Source organism: Tachysurus vachellii, chromosome 14 (assembly GCF_030014155.1).
Source record: "Tachysurus vachellii isolate PV-2020 chromosome 14, HZAU_Pvac_v1, whole genome shotgun sequence".
NCBI lineage: Eukaryota > Metazoa > Chordata > Actinopteri > Siluriformes > Bagridae > Tachysurus > Tachysurus vachellii.
Genome location: NC_083473.1, coordinates 2,242,904 through 2,263,185, shown reverse-complemented (window position 1 = coordinate 2,263,185; position 20,282 = coordinate 2,242,904).

Genomic DNA, 20,282 nt, shown 5'->3' with positions numbered 1-20,282 from the left:
AGCCTGGACTTAAAAATATTAAGAGAAGAGGCTTGTCTAATGGATAGTGGCAAGGCGCTCCCCTGCACTTAAGCCTTGACTTTGGGGTAAACAATAGATCCTGGTTGGAAGACTGAAGGTCAGTCGGTCAGTAACTCACTGAGATAAATATAAGTCTGATATTAATCTTGATCTTTTTTATATATTAATCTTTGTATAATATTAAACTTCTTGTATTACGTTTCTTATATTCTGTAAAGCTGCTTTGAGACGATGTCCATTATTAAACGCGCTATAGAAATAAATTTGAATTGAATTGACTTGATGGTCCTGTTTTTAGCGCTCGGTGATGAACTCAGTGATGACGTTTAATCCTGTCACGTTATCAGTTTCACTTCATTCATTTCACTCTGTTATTACATTTCATACCACAATGCTTTCTAATACTAGGTTCTGTATGTCAGAAGGTGTTAATTCAATTTTCTATACTCTGTTCCAGCATGACAATGTCCCTGTGCACAAAGTCCCTGAGCTCCATGAAGACATGGTGTGGAGGTGAAGGTTGGAGTGAAGAACTCGAGTGTCCTAGACAGAGCACTGACTCTGTCTCAACACCACTGAACACCTTTGAGATGAACTGGAACCGGAGTCTCCACAACATCTCAACATCAGTGTCTGATCTCACGAAGGTTCTAGTAGTTGAATGAATTAACACAATTGACCCACAGTCAAGCTCCAACATCTAGAGGAAAGAAGAGGAGTGTGGAGCACATTATTTACATTTACATTTACATTTACAGCATTTAGCAGACACCCTTATCCAGAGCAACATACATAAGTGCTTAAATCTCTAACATTGAATACATTAATGCTGGCTCACTAAGTTACATACTTAAGATACCATGAGTTTTAAATTTTGTTCAAAGTTACAACGAAAAAGTGTGAAGTTTTTTTTTGTTTGTTTGTATTTTAAATGCAAAAGAGAAGGAAGGAAGTGCTAGTTGAAGTTTCCTGAATAAGTAGGTCTTCAACCGCCGCTTAAAAATAGCCAGTGACTCAGCTGTCCGGACCTCTAGGGGAAGTTCATTCCACCACCTTGGTGCCAGAACAGAGAAGAGTCTTGTAGTATACTTGTCTCTTACCCTGAGAGATGGTGGGACCAGTCGAGCAGTGCTGGTAGATCGGAGGGTGTGGGGTGCAGTGTGAGGAGTGATGAGGACTTTGAGGTAAGAGGGAGCTGGTCCATTTTTGGCTTTGTAGGCCAGCATCAGTGTTTTGAATCTGATGCGAGCAGCTACCGGAAGCCAGTGGAGGGATCGCAGCAGCGGGGTGGTATGAGAGAACTTTGGCAGGTTGAAAACAAGCCGGGCAGCTGCATTTTGGATCATTTGCAGAGGGCAGATTGCGTTCATAGGTAGACCTGCCAGCAGTGCATTGCAGTAATCCAGTCTAGAAATGACAAGAGACTGAACAAGTACCTGAGCAGCCTGTGTGGACAAAAATGGCAGAATCCTTCTAATGTTGTAGAGAAGAAACCGATATTAGCGAGTCACATTAGCAACATGAGCATTATAACAGCAAAGGTGGAGAAACTGTATGCCATGTAGTTAAGATAGATACTATTTCCTTGATCCATTTTTTATGAGTCAATCAGCTGATTCATGACGGAGGTTTTGTAAAATGGAATATACAAATAAAGTGGTGTCTGGAAATTTCATTACAAATTACTATACAGGCCTGGATCAGCAGATCAGCTCAGTGCGTCTGAGTGGAATTTCTCATGTTCTCCAATTTCCTCTGGACAATCCAGTTTCTTCCTACTTTGCAAATACTTTCCAGTAAGTGTTCCATGGTGTCTTCCTGCCTCACACAGTGTTCCTAGAATAGATCCTTCACACATTTCTTTACATCCCTGAGCAGGAGTGAAAGAATAAGGCCATGTCTGATCATCTGATCACATTTCACACATAAAAATCACGTGAAAGTTCATTTCAGTTGGATACAACCAGGAAACTACACACTTATGTAATAATATGTAATGAATGAAATGACTTGAAAATAAACGAATTCTGCAAAAAATATATATGGTTTAAAAAAAAAAAAAAAAAGAAAATAGAAGTGCATAGTGGTTGAAAGCAGTAGTGCATAAAAGTCACATGTTTAATATAAACTAAGTTAGTGAGGTAACGTAAACCTGAGGTGATCATTAATATAAACTAAGTTAGTGAGGTAACGTAAATCTGAGGTGATCATTAATATAAACTAAGTGAGTGAGGGAACGTAAACCTGAGGTGATCATTTATATAAACTAAGTGAGTGAGGTAACGTAAACCTGAGGTGATAATTTATATAAACTAAGTGAGTGAGGTAATGTAAACGTGAGGTGATCATTAAGTTAGTGAGTTAACGTAAATATGAGGTGATCATTAAGTTAGTGAGTTAACGTAAATATGAGGTGATTATTAATATAAACTAAGTTAGTGAGGTAATGTAAACCTGAGGTGATTATTAATATAAACTAAGTTAGTGAGGTAATGTAAACCTGAGGTGATTATTAATATAAACTAAGTTAGTGAGGTAATGTAAACCTGAGGTGATTATTAATATAAACTAAGTTAGTGAGGTAACGTAAACCTGAGGTGATCATTAATATAAACAAAGTTAGTGAGGTAAGGTAAATCTGAGGTGATTATTAATATAAACTAAGTTAGTGATGTAACGTAAATCTGAGATGATCATTAATATAAACTAAGTTAGTGAGGTAAGGTAAATCTGAGGTGATTATTAATATAAACTAAGTTAGTGAGGTAACGTAAATCTGAGGCGATTATTAATATAAACTAAGTTAGTGAGGTAACGTAAATCTGAGGTGATTATTAATATAAACTAAGTTAGTGAGGTAAAGTAAATCTGAGGCGATTATTAATATAAACTAAGTTAGTGAGGTAACGTAAATCTGAGATGATCATTAATATAAACTACATTAGTGAGGTAAGGTAAATCTGAGATGATCATTAATATAAACTAAGTTAATGAGGTAAGGTAAATCTGAGGTGATTATTAATATAAACTAAGTTAGTGAGGTAACGTAAATCTGAGATGATCATTAATATAAACTAAGTTAATGAGGTAAGGTAAATCTGAGGTGATCATTAATATAAACTAAGTTAGTGAGGTAATGTAAACCTGAGGTGATTATTAATATAAACTAAGTTAGTGAGGTAACGTAAATCTGAGATGATCATTAATATAAACTACATTAGTGAGGTAAGGTAAATCTGAGGTGATTATTAATATAAACTAAGTTAATGAGGTAAGGTAAATCTGAGGTGATCATTAATATAAACTAGGGTGACCAGACGTCCTCTTTTGCCCGGACATGTCCTCTTTTTGAAACCTAAAAATGTGTCCGGGCGGAATTTCTAAATCGTCCGGGATTTTGTTATTCTAGCCTCAAACGTGTTTACGGCGAATTTGCATTGCACTCTCTCTTTCATTCACATACTAGTCACGCCCTCCCCCTACAGCTCGCTTTGCATTGAGTGGAAGTGTAAGGTGTAGAGCTGCCGTCATTGGTCAATAGTATTCTCTGTACACATTTAATTGGTCAGTCACCTCAAGCGCCTTGTTTACCGCTGGCAAAGCTCATGGCTACCCGGCATCTTCAGCCATGCCGAAACGCAAGTGTAAGTTCACTGACGAATTAAAACAAAAATTCTTACTTAATGAGTAATCGTAGACTGTTGGGAAAGATTCAGTCCTCTGAAAAATATGCCCCACGTGAGGAGGACTGACCGGTTAAATTATATTTAACATACCGGTTAAAGCCCCGCCCATATCAAAACAATCCCCGCCTACTTCCGGGTTAGGCCCCACCCACGCGCGCTGAAGTGTCCTCTTTTTCACACACCCAAATCTGGTCACCCTAATATAAACTAAGTTAGTGAGGTAACATAAACCTGAGGTGATTATTAATATAAACTAAGTTAGTGAGGTAACATAAACCTGAGGTGATTATTAATATAAACTAAGTTAGTGAGGTAACATAAACCTGAGGTGATTATTAATATAAACTAAGTTAGTGAGGTAACATAAACCTGAGGTGATTATTAATATAAACTAAGTTAGTGAGGTAACATAAACCTGAGATGATCATTAATCTAAACTAAGTTAGTGAGGTAACGTAAATCTGAGATGATCATTAATATAAACTAAGTTAGTGAGGTAACATAAACCTGAGATGATCATTAATCTAAACTAAGTTAGTGAGGTAACGTAAATCTGAGATGATCATTAATATAAACTAAGTTAGTGAGATAATGTAAACCTGAGGTGATTATTAATATAAACTGTTAGTGAGGTAACAAACCTGAGGTGATTATTCATATAAACTGTTAGTGAGGTAACGTAAACCTGAGATGATCATAAATATAAACTAACTTAGTGAGGTAACGTAAACCTGAGGTGATTATTAAATGTGTAAACTCGCCCAGAAATAAGACTTTTATTGTTCATTCACACACACTAGAGTACAGGGTGCACAGAGTAAATGTGCAGTGTGTGGTAGGATGCTGATTCCCTAAATGAGCTGTGTATTATAAGAATAATAATAATAATAATAACAAAAAGAAGTGTTATCACATATGAATGTACAGTGAGTTGAGATTAATTTCCTCACATATTCCAGCTCTGTTGTAGGTGGTGTCAGAGCACAGGGCCCCTGGAGCAGAGAGGATTATGGGTGTTGTTCAAGGGCCTGAGTTGCAGCTGTGCAGTGTCAGGATGTGAACTCACAACTGATGAGATAAAGACAGACATGTGGAGAGTTCAGTATCACTGTGATCTCCCTCACCACAAACACATACATAACAGTAACACACACACACACACACACAGCTCTTTCGTTCAGACCATACACATACGTATAGCGAGTAAACCTTCACACGCATGTAGACAGGAGATGAGGTGTAATAACTTACAGACTGCCTCAACCCAGATTCCACTCAGATACACATCAGAAAGAACTCGTGTCACAAAAGACATAAATATTATAGAGGAATATGTTTGAACAGGGTGTACAGACACTTCTCTTTCTTAATCACTCAACTTATTAAAACAGAGAAAAATAATATACACCAGAGCCATGGAAGAGAAAAGCAAGAATATGGTTTATTATAAAAAGTTAATAATCAACCCGAGATCACTTCACCAAGACGTCCCAGAATGATCTGTTGTAATCACCAAAAATCCCCTGTTTTTTTTAAATCCCCTGTTCAAAAAATGTCCCATTATGTTCAAGTTTCAGCTTTTTCATTTCCATTTATTTTTGGTTTTCTTGTTTTTAGATTCCCATTAGCTTCAGTTTTCCCTGTTATTTTCTCCTCTTTCTCTATCTTTTGCCATATATAAAAACACTCCCTAGGGTCTTTCCCCAACTTTCTGACCTGTGCACAACCTTTCTGATCCGTTCCACTATTCTGGATATTTTATCATGTGTAAGTATTAATTATCTCTTTTATTCATTATTTTTGTAGAGTTTAAGCTTAAGCTTTCTTTCATCTGCTGTCACACATAGCTGTTGATATACTAGCACTGGTGGGGCATCTTCATACGTCTACACTCTCTGCCTTTCCTCCTCCTCTGTTCTACCACATGCTGCTCCACACATTCCACCTGAACAGCCCAAGCCGGAGCCCAGACACATGTTAGTTTATTACATCTGTAATTACTTCACAAAACAGACATGAATCTATTTAAAGTACAGGAAAAAAAATCAGTGAACAATGTTTTTTATTTTAAATAGCCACTATGAATTCATTCAACAATTTCAGTGATCATCTCATATAATGGCGAGGCACAGAAAATGTGGGGAAGGTCGGTTGTCTCAGGTGAAGGCCAAGACAAAGGGAGAAAGGGGCACTAAGTTATACATGGCTTTTAACAAGATTTCTTGATAAGAAACAGTCTAGGGAGTGAGACAAGTGTAAACACTAGACACAAATAACCATTTAAAGAACACTAAAAGCAGCAAACACAAGGAAATAAACTGTAGGAATGCATGAGACCACACACACATTAAAGTACCGAAAACTGTAGGAATGCATTTGAAGTCAAGAAGCTTTTAGTGTCATTTCAACCATATATAGCTGTTGCAGTACACAGCAGGGCTCTCAAGTTTTGAAGACAGGCAAGAGTGACATCTCCAACCCCCCCACCCAAGCGCAACACTGGGGGCGGTGTTGTGTTTGGTAAGGATCACTGAACACAATTTAACCAAATACAAAGTATTTATTAAATTTCCATTTATTCATGTGTGTGTGTGTGTGTGTGTGTGTGTGAGAGAGAGAGAGAGAGAGAGAGAGAGAGAGAGAGAGATAGAGAGAGAGAGACAGAGAGAGTTGTGTGTGTGTGTGTGTGAGAGAGAGAGAGAGAGAGAGTTGTGTGTGTGTGTGAGAGTGAGAGAGAGATAGAGAGAGAGAGTTGTTTTGTGTGTGTGTGTGTGTGTGAGAGAGAGATAGAGAGAGAGAGAGTTGTGTGTGTGTGTGTGTGTGTGAGAGAGAGATAGAGAGAGAGAGAGTTGTGTGTGTGTGAGAGAGATAGAGAGAGAGATAGAGAGAGAGTTGTTGTGTGCGTGAGAGAGATAGAGAGAGAGAGAGAGAGAGAGAGAGAGAGTTGTTGTGTGTGTGTGTGTGTGTGTGAGAGAGAGAGAGAGAGAGAGAGAGAGAGAGTTGTGTGTGTGTGTGTGAGAGAGAGAGAGAGAGAGAGAGAGAGAGAGAGAGACAGAGTGATATTATCACTGGTGTTGTTTTGGTGTTATTTTAAATCTTACCCACATACAATAGCGCTATTTTCTGATTGGCTGTTGTGTAACCTCTTTTTTTGATTGGCTGATAAGTGTCAGGCTCAACTAAGAGCTCCAGGGGAGACGCGCTTGATTCCTGCTCGTTTCCATAGAGACAGCGGTGCGGACTGATACATTTTGGGTGCTGCGGCTTATTAAATATATGATAAATAGTCAAAAAGTTTTTCTGCGTGATCCTAATACGTGACTGTCGCTCTCAATGCGTCACACTTGAGAACCCTGCAAGTGTTAAACCTAAAACTAATCACCACAATACTCCAGTTCTCATAAAAGACTGAAAGCCATGATAAGTTTTACATCCCAACTGTATCTATGTTTTTTTTATTAAACACTGAATTATTTATTTATCACTTTATCTGTTTAATGTCCTTTACATACAAACTGTTTGGCTGAGTTGTTAATTAATTATTTACGTGTTATGTGTGATTTACCGTAAAATTGAAGGAAAAACCTGCTTCTTTAGGATTTTAACTTAAACATTAGTGATGTTTATTTATGAGTATAACAAAGGAACATGAAATGTTGAACAGGATTAGATGATCTCAAATATTGGATGAAGATGACAAGAAGAGAAAGGTGACTTTCAGTACTTAGGCCGGATACAGAGAGTCTGCATGAAAGGATATCTTTATTTAGATTTATTTCTTGGCAGTAGGATAGGAAACATTTTCTTTGAGTTCAATTTCATTATTATAGCAGAAACCACAAGTGCTGCTGTACGGATGTGGAAAAAGTGATCTCATTAGTGAGTCATACAGTACTTCATCCTGTCATTGTGTGAGTGAGAGTATCAGAGGCCACATTAATTGTAAGGCCGTTAATGACCATTGTCTCCATTTGTCCATTTAGAATGGAAGTGTAACTGCTAAACAATACACATTTAATGAAACATTTGGTTGTGTTCTTTTGTAATATTGTCCTTCTACTATTTTGAAATAGTATGTATTGAAGACTGCTATTCTAAAACCAGGATGTTGGAATAAGTTGGTTGATTGAGTAAAAGAGAAGTTAAGCTCCTCACGTCCGCCTCATCTGTTTCTTTTGTTTGACGTTAATCAAACACCACGAGTCATCAATGCTACCGGAGATACCTGGCCTGATGAGAGATGGAGAGCTGTACTGCTTCACTGCCTTGGTACAGAGGGACAGCGGATATTATACTCCTTGCCAAATACAGGTACAACATAGAAATCTACAGAGGATGTGTTGTAAGCGCTGCCAAGTACCACATGAGACAGTTATATAGTACGCTGCTTTGCTTCGCACGAGCTTGTTGTTTCGTGTGAATTCAGCACAAGTACTGACGAAATGATTCGCAATCAGCTGGTAGAGCATGTGTTTAGTCCAAGAATACGTGAGAGACTTTTGTTAGAAAGCGATCTCACACTGGACAGAGCTGTTACGATTGCTGGCCAGAGTCTGCGGCTGATCATGTGCAAAATCCATTACTAATGCCTGTCAGGTTACTACTCTTGTTCAAGTGGTGCAACATGCAAAGTGCAGAATGCGAGAAAAACCTATAAATGCACCTGTTAATTCTGCACAGGGAAGAAAGCAGTCATGCTTTTACTGTGGTTCAGAGTCACATTTAGCTAATTCTGCTAGCTGCCTGGCTGCAAATACAACATGCAGGAAGTGTAAAAAGGTCGGACGTTACTCCAAACTGTGAGATCGAATTACCAGAAGTTTTCCAGCTTGTACTCCCAGCATTACAAGTGCAGTAACTATTTCTACTTCTGACTCACACACTTGTGTAATGAACTTAGTTGTGGACACTGTGTCTTGTGTATCTATACTGCCTCACAGCACATATGCCCGTTATTTCAGTAATGCTGTGCTGTCACTACCGTCAGCCAGGCTGGTGATGTATTCAAAGTCCCACATACCTGTTATTGGGTGTTTGTCTGCAAACGTCTCACTAGGGTTAGGAATATCCTCCACAATTGTTCTTCATTCTACTACCGATCACAAATGGTGCTGTAGAGTGGTTCAACTGTGCTCTCAAACAGACTGCAAATGGCTATTCAGCAACATCAGCCATGGAAGTCTGCTGTAACTGACTTCTTACAGGTGTACCGTGCGACACCACATGCTGTGACTGGGACTTCACCTTTTCAGCTCCTTTATGGATGACAAATTCACACAAGGCTATCCATTCTACCTAATGCCCCTGTGTCTTCACCCACTGACATGACTATTCGTCAGTTAAATATAAGTGAATGTGTCTGTAATACTGAGCTTATGCCTGATTCACTTTAGATTTGAGTACTCTGACGTAATGTTGTTGTGATAGCACTGTGAAGCTGCAGCTGCATCTGAAGCTATCACTGTATCACAGCTCACCCTGCAGTTTTATATACACTCTGGATGAAGGCCTGTGCCAGAAAAGCAGAGACATCTGAGAACAAAACACACACACACACACACACACACACGGCAAACATGTGTCATCTGTCAGCCAGTGAAAACTCCGCCTCCTACAAGGAGACAGAAGATAAAGCCTGCTGTATCTCAGCAGCTCAGTGTGAGTGACACTGAGGGATCTGTGTCGTTTACACGTCTCTGCTCACTGTTAAATCACTATTATTATTATTATTATTATTATTATTATTATTATTATTATTATTATTATTATTTGTCATGTCAATAAAGCACATGTACAGGAGTGTGTGTGAGACAGGTCAGGAGTGTGTGAGACAGGTCAGGAGTGTGTGTGAGACAGGTCAGGAGTGTGTGTGAGACAGGTCAGGAGTGTGTGTGAGACAGGTCAGGAGTGTATGTGAGACAGGTCAGGAGTGTGTGAGACAGGTCAGGAGTGTATGTGAGACAGGTCAGGAGTGTATGTGAGACAGGTCAGGAGTGTATGTGAGACAGGTCAGGAGTGTATGTGAGACAGGTCAGGAGTGTATGTGAGACAGGTCAGGAGTGTATGTGAGACAGGTCAGGAGTGTATGTGAGACAGGTCAGGAGTGTGTGAGACAGGTCAGGAGTGTGTGAGACAGGTCAGGAGTGAATGTGAGGTGGTGGTCAGGGGATCAAACCCCAGCACTGTGAAGCTGCATCTGCTTGTATCACTGTATCACAGCTGACCCTGCAGTTTTATATACACTCTGGATGAAGGCCTGTGCCAGATGTCATAAAAATAACAGTGATACTCAAACCTCATTCTAAATAACTCAGTTGATTATTAGGGAAGAAAATATCAGGTCATGATGCGCTCAATATGTGCAGATGTTCTACAACAAACAAGTGTCAGGTGTCAAAATAATATAGCTAGATATCTACAGTTCATAGACGTCTTTAAATCTGTGAATAATTTCAGTTCCATTTTAAATGTTATCTAATCATACAGTATAATGTTATATAATGTTCATTCATTCATCATTCATTTTCTACCGCTTATCCGAACTACCTCGGGTCACAGGGAGCCTGTGCCTATCTCAGGCGTCATCGGGCATCAAGGCAGGATACACCCTGGACAGAGTGCCAACCCATCGCATCGTTATATAATGTTATAACACAAAAGTCATGACACTGTAAATCACCATCAGCTTCAGCAGCATGAAATAATCAGTCATGAGGAGAATCATGTCACAGAAACAAATTCAGCTTCAACACGTTCAGCTTCAACACATTCAGCTTAACACATTCTAGACAGGAAACATGTCTCACATGACCTAACTCTGAACCTAAACCACATAAGACACACAACAGCTGAGGTTTCTCTTTAACCACTTCTCCAATATTCCTCCCCATTCTAACATTACAATAATAATTTAATTAAATAGTAATAATAGTTATTTTTATTGTTATTAATACTTGTTTTGTTAATGAATAAAATTTTACATTGTTTAAAGGGCATGCTTGTTGAAATAAAACGTATTAGTGAATCAAGTGTGTTTATAGAAATAAGTGTCACGTGTCTTATCAAAGCTCAGGTTTATCTTTTCCCACTCCTCCAAAACGCCTTCATAATTCCTACATCTGTTTCCTTCTTCCCCATCAGGAAGTCATTTTTTGCCCTGGATTCATAGCATTGACCCTAGTACTGAACATTTTATGACTGTCTTGTTTTTTTGTTTTTTTACCGGTAACATGTTAAGCTCGATAAGCGCCTCCACAGAGCTGCTCCATTAACACCAGTGCATTATTTACATTCAGTAGAGTGATGTTACACTAACACTGAGAGTTGAGAGAGAGAGTTGTGTGTGTGTGAGAGAGATAGAGAGAGAGAGAGAGAGAGAGTTGTGTGCGTGAGAGAGAGAGAGAGAGAGAGAGAGAGAGAGAGAGTTGTTGTGTGTGTGTGAGAGAGAGAGAGAGAGATAGAGAGAGAGAGAGAGAGAGAGAGTTGTGTGTGTGTGTGTGTGTGTGTGCGTGAGTGAGTGAGTGAGTGAGAGAGAGAGACAGAGTGATATTATCACTGGTGTTGTTTTGGTGTTATTTTAAATCTCCAGGGGAGACGCGCTTGATTCCTGCCCGTTTCCATAGAGACAGCGGTGCGGACTGATACATTTTGGTTGCTGTGGCTTATTAAATATATGATAAATAGTCACAAAGTTTTTCTGCGTGATCCTAATACGTGACTGTCGCTCTCAATGAAAGACTGAAAGCCATGATAAGTTTAACATCCCAACTATATCTATGTTTTTTTTTATTAAACACTGAATTATTTATTTATCACTTTATCTGTTTAATGTCCTTTACATACAAACTGTTTGGCTGAGTTGTTAATTAATTATTTACGTGTTATGTTATATGTCTCCTCCAAAACGCCTTCATAATTCCTACATCTGTTTCCTTCTTCCCCATCAGGAAGTCATTTTTTGCCCTGCATTCATAGCATTGACCCTAGTACTGAACATTTTATGACTGTCTTGTTTTTTTGTTTTTTTACCGGTAACATGTTAAGCTCGATAAGCGCCTCCACAGAGCTGCTCCATTAACACCAGTGCATTATTTACATTCAGTAGAGTGATGTTACACTAACACTGTAATGTAATGTTCTGTTAGTCAATGGCAGTCATACTGTTTTAAAAAGTTTATTTGTTGGTTTTTGTCAGACGAGGCCTGAAGTATGAATGAACAGTCTATAATCTGGTACAAGAGAGGACAGGGTTAAATAAGGCAGGCAAAAGCAAACAAGTAAATACGAGTTTTGTTAAGAGTCCTTATCTAGTAAAGGTGATTTTATGCTTTCATGCAACTGTAACAGACTTAATCTGTAAATTGGAGTACATCGCATTTTATGTTATACTGAGTGCATTTGCGGGGGTCACGGTGGCTTAGTGGTTAGCACGTTCGCCTCACACCTCCAGGGTTGGGGGTTCGATTCCCACCTCCACCTTGTGTGTGTGGAGTTTGCATGTTCTCCCCGTGCCCCGGGGGGTTCCTCCGGGTACTCCGGTTTCCTCCCCCGGTCCAAAGACATGCATGGTAGGTTGATTGGCATCTCTGGAAAATTGTCCGTAGTGTGTGATTGCGTGAGTGAATGAGAGTGTGTGTGTGCCCTGTGATGGGTTGGCACTCCGTCCAGGGTGTATCTTGCCTTGATGCCCGATGACGCCTGAGATAGGCACAGGCTCGATAAGTGCCTGTGACCCGAGGTAGTTCAGATAAGCGGTAGAAAATTAATGAATGACTGAGTTCATTTGCATTGTGACCTGTGTGGAATACATTTTCCCCTTGGGGCTTGTCGTAGATGGCGTGTGGGCATGCGCACAGGAGGACAGTGGGACTTATTTTCAGGGATTTCAAAAGCATAACACATAGATATCTACAAGCGTAACAGATATTGCATCATCAGGCAGGCGTGGCCTATTTGATAATCTGCAGATCATACTGTTACAACTTAAGATAACCTTTCCGCAATCGCGAGTGTTTCGTGACATTCATATACCTGTCCTGATCTCAGGTGTTTCGTGTCAGATTAAATTAAACACTGTTATAACTTCAGATACCTGTCCTGATCATTCCATGTTCACAATATACTATTCAGTTTTGGTACTTGCTCATGTCGGTTTCTTCTCTACAACATTAGAAGGATTCGGCCATTCTTGTCCACACAGGCTGCTCAGGTACTTGTTCAGTCTCTTGTCATTTCTAGACTGGATTACTGAAACTCACTCCTGGCAGGTCTACATATGAACGCAATTCATTCTCTGCAAATGATCCAAAATGCAGCTGCATGGCTTGTGTTCTCCACACCACCTCACTGCTGCGATCCCTCCACTGGCTTCCTGTAGCTGCTCACATCAGATTTAAAACACCGATGCTGGCCTACAAAGCCAAAAATGGACCAGCTCCCTCTTACCTCAAAGCCCTCATCACTCCTCACACTGCACCCCACACCCTCAGATCTACCAGCACTGCTCCACTGGTTCCACCATCTCTCAGGGTAAGAGACAAGTATACTACAAGACTCTTCTCTGTACTGGCACCAAGGTGGTGGCATGAACTTCCCCTAGAGGTCCGGACAGCTGAGTCACTGGATATTTTCAAGCGGCGGTTGAAGACCTACTTATTCAGGAAACTTCAACTAGCACTTCTTTCCCTATCTTTTGCATTTATAAAACAAAAACAACAAAAAAACCTGACATTTTTTCATTGTAACTTGAAGAATGTTTTGAACTCATGGTACCTTAAGTATGTAACCTAGTAAACCAGCATTAATGTATCCAATGTTAGAGATTTAAGCACTTACAGTATGTATGTCGCTCTGGATAAGAGAGTCTGTCACATGCTGTGAATGTAAATGGTATGCCAATTTCAATAAGCTTACTGACTTCACATCAATTCTATCATGAGTTCTATCAGTTTAACCTCAGATTTGATTCATCTCCGTACTTTTCCACAGCCCACCGCTTGTAAAGAAAACCCTTGTAATTATTCATAATTCCATACTAAAATTAATTTACACAAAAATAACATAAAGATGTTTCATTATGTTTGGTTGCTTCAGAGCTTACAGGATCTTCTGATGTACTATCTCCCAAACCATCACTTTTCTGAAGAGTGGAATGTCACACTACAAAGAGACAGATGAATCAGGAGCATAATAAAATGTTTGAGGATTAAATGTGTGAACAGGAGCACCGTTGTACCTGGGGTTAGTGTTAGGGTTGAGCACTTTAACAGGACATTGATTGTAAAACAGAAGATGCATATCCAGATATTCAAAGATAAATGATCAAACCACAGAATAACAGCAAAAATAAGGAGACACTCACAACAACATGACAGATATCATCATGTCTCTGAGTCATTGCATTGTATGGTCTGGGATTTAAAATCAATTACCTGGTGGTTAGTGTAATGAGGCTGATGATCCATTTGCAGCTTTTAATAATCGTAGACAAAACACTCACGGTCAGGACAGGCAAACAACAACAACGTAGAACAGGCAAAATCGTAATCGGTAAACAGGCAAAAGGTCAGGACAGGCAGGAAACAATCGAGAAACCAAAGACAGAAACTGAGTCAGAAAACCGGAACAGGAAACAAACATAGGAAACAAACATAGGAAACAAACATAGGAAACAAACATAGGAAACAAATGTAGCCGGTCTCAGACTAACCGCTGCTACCCTTATCCGCGTTGTGTTCAAAGAAGGCTCAGGACGCTTTCGCTCAGTTCACCAGAGAAAGTTTATTACCAGCCTTGGCCACTCATTAACACTCCTGTGGATTAATGTCGATAAAGATTATTAATCACTCGTGGGCACCTCGTGACAATATATCCCTCTCTCCGGCACATGCAATACAGACTCATTATATGTAACAGTTGAACAAAACACATTAACATTAAAACATTCATACAAAACCAATAGAAAATAGATTAAGGAAGAAATACCTGTGGATTAATGTCGATAAAGATTATTAATCACTCGTGGGCACCTCGTGACAATATATCCCTGTATAACACAACACGTTAGCTGGCTAACAACCACGTTAACACCATATATAAACGGCCCACACGATAAATTCTCTCACTCGACATCCACTTGTACATAAAACATAAAACAATGTCTCAATCTCACAACTGTTTACAAAATGAAATTAAGTCCATTTCTACACTTAATAAACTTAATTATCGAGCTCACACAAATGCCTACCTCTCTCCGGCACATGCAATACAGACTGAAGAGGTGCGCATGCTCAATGGAAAGTGCCGTCTGCGTAACACAGAGAGTGTCAAAACAAAAGTCTCCCAACAGAAAACACCAAAATGAATACTTAATACCCAAAAAAAAAAGAAAAACAATACGGTAATATAAGGATTTTTGTGAAAAAAAGAAAATAATGTATTACATTTATAACTCGTTACATTCACCCCTTCCGGATTTCACTAAAATCCGTATTGAATTCAATTCGAATAACTAACACAGGTCAGCAATGAAATGCCCATTAGTTCAACTTGTGAGTTACCCATTAATAGGTCAAGAAAAACCTCAGGGTGATCAAGCCTAAGATCATCTTGGAACATTATGATGCCTTGTACACCATAATACGACCTGATCCTACTATTCCATACTTGGAATCAAAATGTCCCTTCACATCTTACTAAGTCAATATATAACAATACTATTCAAGACAGAGAAAGAAATATCACAGTACTCCTTTTCAGGTGACTTTCTACACCATGAAGATAATAAGGTTTCTAACCCATTGACTCAATTAATCTGTTCACTTTCTTAACAACTCTTCCTACCCGTGTTCTAACAACCTGAGCATCAGGAACTGAATCTTGGGTGTCAATGTCAGTTTGAGGGTCAGTTGGAGCTTGTATATATGTCTCTGTGTCACAGTCAAGGTTAACGTCAAGAGATATTGAACTGGATTCTAAACCACTCTGGGGAAGACTCTCTTCAATTTGTAACTGAACACTAGACTCTTTTCCATCTGAACTGGAATGATTTGTTTCCAAGGCTTCTTCAGAGTCTTGAACTGCAGCGCTTTCAGAGTCTTCATCTACCCATCTCATAGTTCTTTCCTCCGAGTCTGTTAGATTGAAACCTTCCACAAAACACTCACTCCTGATGCTACTTGTCTCATTCTCTGACTCTCTTACAAAGGGTAGTGGGCTTCCCTCCTCGTCAGGTGACTCAACAGGAAGAAAACTAATATCCAACAACAGGTTTCTGTGCACTATCCTCACGTGACCTTTCTCGTCTTTGAGCTTGTAAGTGTGCGTCTGCAAGTTCCTGTCTGCGACAGTGTACACTACAGGGTCCCACTTATCCGCTAATTTCCTCTTCCCCCTTTCTCCTTTATTCGCCACCAGCACACGGTCTCCGATATTCAGGTACGTACCTCTGACCTTCTTGTTGTAACATTTTGCCTGTTTCCTCTGCTCTCCTTCGGAATGTTGTTGTGCGATCTCAGCTGCCTCATGGAGGTATGACATCAACGATTTCAGGTAAGTACTGTGATCAACAACTACAGGATCATGCAGCACCTGTCTGAACATAACATCTACCGGCAGTCTTGGCACACGCCCAAACATAAGCTGGAAGGGAGCATAACCTGTTGTCTCATGGACCGTAGCATTGTAGGCAAAGGTCAATGTCTGTATTTGCTCCGCCCATTTGTGCTTCTCTTTCAGGGGCAGAGTTCGGAGCATACTTCCTAAAGTCCGATTGAATCTCTCTACTCCTCCATTCCCCATGGGGTGGTACGCAGTGGTATGAGACTTGGCAACCCCTGATAGCTTTAACAACTCCTTTATAAGAGTGCTCTCAAAGTTAGCTCCCTGGTCTGTGTGGATGCGACTCGGAAATCCATATACACAGAATACACGGTCCCACAGCTTCCTAGCGACCTGTTTTGCTGATTGATTTGCACAAGGGAATGCATGAGCCAATTTCGTGAAATGGTCCGTCATAACAAGCACGTCTACAGAGCGCTTCTTCCCATCCTCCGCAGTCCAAAAGTCCAGACATACTAATTCCATAGGCATAGAGGTCTTAATACTTTCAAGCGGGGCCCGTGCAGATGGTTCGGGGGCCTTGGCCAAGATGCATCTCTGACAGCACTTGATGTAATTGCAAACATCATTCCCCATTCCTGGCCAAAAGAAGCGTTGGCGGGCTAGATGGATGGTTCTTGCTTGCCCTTGATGTCCCGCTAGGTCATGCACGCCCTTCAAAACTTGATCCTTTAGGCTAGTCGGTAAAACGAGCTGATATCGCTTATGTTTACTGTGCGGATATTGTATAACTCTGTACAATATTCCATCCATAATCTTTAATTTGTCCCACTGTCTGAGAAGTGATAGGGTCTTGGCATTCATATTGGCCCTTTCTCGCCTTGCAGGTTGACGCTTCGCATTCTTAAAGAACATGACTCTGGAAATGACTGAATCAGCCTCTTGCATTGCATGGATTTTATCCACAGCAATGGTAGGAAGGGTGTCGGATCCAGCTGGTACAAAATCTTGGTAAGACTGAATTAGCTGTACTGCTCGGGCTCGAGATGTTTCTTCCCATTGATCATGGGAACTTAAACAGGCCTTGACGGTGGCACTATCAGAGGGCAAGGCGAGACAGGATTGGAGACAAATCTGTAAATTTTGAGCACCTTGGCGGAAGGCATCCCTAACTCCATCTCCATCAACCTCTTCAGCCTCCTCTAGCAAATCACGATAACGCTCCTTCATTAACCTGCTGCTCACAGTCCTGACAAAAGGGTCCCTACTCAAAGCATCTGCCACTACATTTTTTGTCCCTGCTATGTGTTTCAGCTCAAAGGTGTATGCCGCCAGTTTGGACACCCACCGTTGCTCGCATGCATCAAGCTTTGCCTTGGACATAACGTACGTGAGCGGATTGTTGTCAGTCCAGACGGTGAATGTTTGACCTTTCAACCAATGGCTAAATTTCTCGCACACACTCCATTTGAGTGCCAGAAACTCGAGCTTGTGAACTGGGTAGTTTCTCTGCGATTTGCTCAGGGTCTTACTTGCAAACGCGATTGGGCGAGCTCGTTCTTCGCCTGCAGGCACTTGGGATAATACAGCTCCCAACCCATCCAGTGAAGCGTCAACTGCCAGTATTAAGGGTCGAGAAAAGTTGGGGTGGGCTAATACCACACTTTGTAATAGGCTCTCCTTTAAGCTACGTAATGCATAATCACATTCCACAGTCCAATCTGTGGGCTTAAGTTTCCTGTACGTTCCTGCTTTAACATCACCCTTGTTTCCCCTCTTCCTCCTTTGCCCAGCTGTGAGAGCAAAAAGTGGCTTTGCCAAGGAAGAACATCCGGGAATGAAATGTTGGTAATAGAAGATCATACCAAGGACTGATTTAATCCTCCGCACTGATGGGGTGCATCTGTCGCCCTCCATCAGATCGAACTTGGACAATTTCGAGATGACTTCGACTTTATCAGGATCTACAGAAACTCCATTCCTGTCTATGATGTGTCCCAGGAACTTTACAGAGGATCTCATCAGGTGGCATTTCTTAGGGCTTAACTTAAGATTGTACTGCCTCAGACGACTAAACACAACCTCCAGCCTTTCTAATGCTTCCGACTCACCTGGAGCAAACACCAACAGGTCGTCAAGGTAGCACAACAAACTGCTGAAGTTCAAGTCTCCGAAGATGCTGACCATCATTCTCATAAAGGAGGCGGGGCTATTACATAGTCCTTGTGGCATCCTGTTATATTCGTGCAGCCCTACTGGAGTTGTGAACGCAGTATACTTTTTGTCCTCTTCAGCCATAGGGATGTTATAAAATCCTGACGTCAGGTCCATGGTGCTGAAGAGTGTATTCCCGCCTAGAGCAGCTAAACAGTCGGACTGGTGTGGAAGTGGGTGTGCATCCTTTATCGTTCTTGCATTTAACCATCTGAAATCTGTGCATACTCTAAGACTGCCATCCTTCTTCCACACTAGGACTAACGGGGAAGCATACTCACTTACAGACTTCCTAATTATCCCCTGTTCTTCCATCTTGGACAAAACTTGCCGTAGCTTTTGGTAATGCGCAGGTGGCACTCGTCGATAAGGGAGTCTGAAAGGACGCTCATCCATCAGCCGAATGCGGTGAACGAACCCTTTTACTTCTCCACAGTCCAATGTGTGCTTGGAAAACACGTCATGATATCTCTCCAATAACTGCACTAACTTCTCCTTTGTCTCATGGCCGATGGAGCAAGACTGGATGTTAAGATCGGAGAGGCCAACAGTTTCCATCCTTTGTTTGAAGTCAACTGATGAATTAGGTACACTCTGACTCTCTTTTACAACCATTTCAGCATGACTCAGCCCTTGTAAAAGTTCAAAATCCTCCACTGCGACACATGGGAAAACATCTGCTAATTTGCGATTTCTCCTTAGAGTGACTGGCTTGTCAGAGATGTTGGTGACTTTTACAGGAACCCAGTGATCACCCCATAATGGCGTGATAACTCGTCCAACCATGACGTCTCGGGATACAGACTTTGAAGTCGTTGGTTCAACTACAACTGTGCTCCCTGGTGACATTGGAACATCTTTGGGCAATCTCCCCCAGACGAGATGCTCTTGCCTTGCCAGGAGAGTGACACATTGCTGTAGCTTAATAGTTCCCACCTTATTTGGTGGCTCTGAACCTTTCCAGCGACATGTGTTGGCCATGACATCCAGGAAATGCTCACAAGTTGCCATTGGCTCCACTGCGTGATTAGAAACAAGTCTCCAGTAGTCACTGATACTTTTCATACGATGTGCAAGGAATTTGATTACATTTGTGCCAATGATCAAATCATCCCACTGGCCGGGTACAACGAGAATGGGTACTAAACAGCTTTCTCCATAAATTTTCAATTCAACTTCGTACATACATTTTGGTTTTGTAACCTTCCCGCCACATCCTACTAAGATGACTTCCTCCTGAAGCGGTGTGGGTGTAGACAGCACATTTTCATATAACATCCTCTTCTCTGCTTCTTCACTAAAAGTGCAGGCCATGGAACCTGTATCTAGCATTCCCTTCAATGGAAACATGCTATTTACACTAACTGGTGCATAGAACAACTCATCGAATGCCTCAACTGCCTGAATATTTTGTGCTATCACCTTGGTCCCAATGGGGGCCTGTGTGCATGCGCTTTCATAGAAATGTGTAAGATTAATACTCTCTAGGGGTTTTTTGCCTGCACTCACGCATCCCCCTTCCGAACATGAGCCATCTAGTTTAAAGTTGATGGGCCGCGGAATGCTGCCGGGCTAGGCCTGGGCCTGTCACTTGCACAATCCCTCTTAATATGCCCTGGTTGAAAGCATGCAAAACACAGATGCTCTCGTCGGCAATGTGCCACGGTGGAGTGTTCGTGAGATCGACACACTCTACAGAACTTGCTCTGTGGCTGACGAATAGGCATTTGGACATTTTGAGACAAAGCACGGTCAAGAAGGCTAATCAAAGTTCTCATGCAATTGTCATCACTCTGTGCAGTA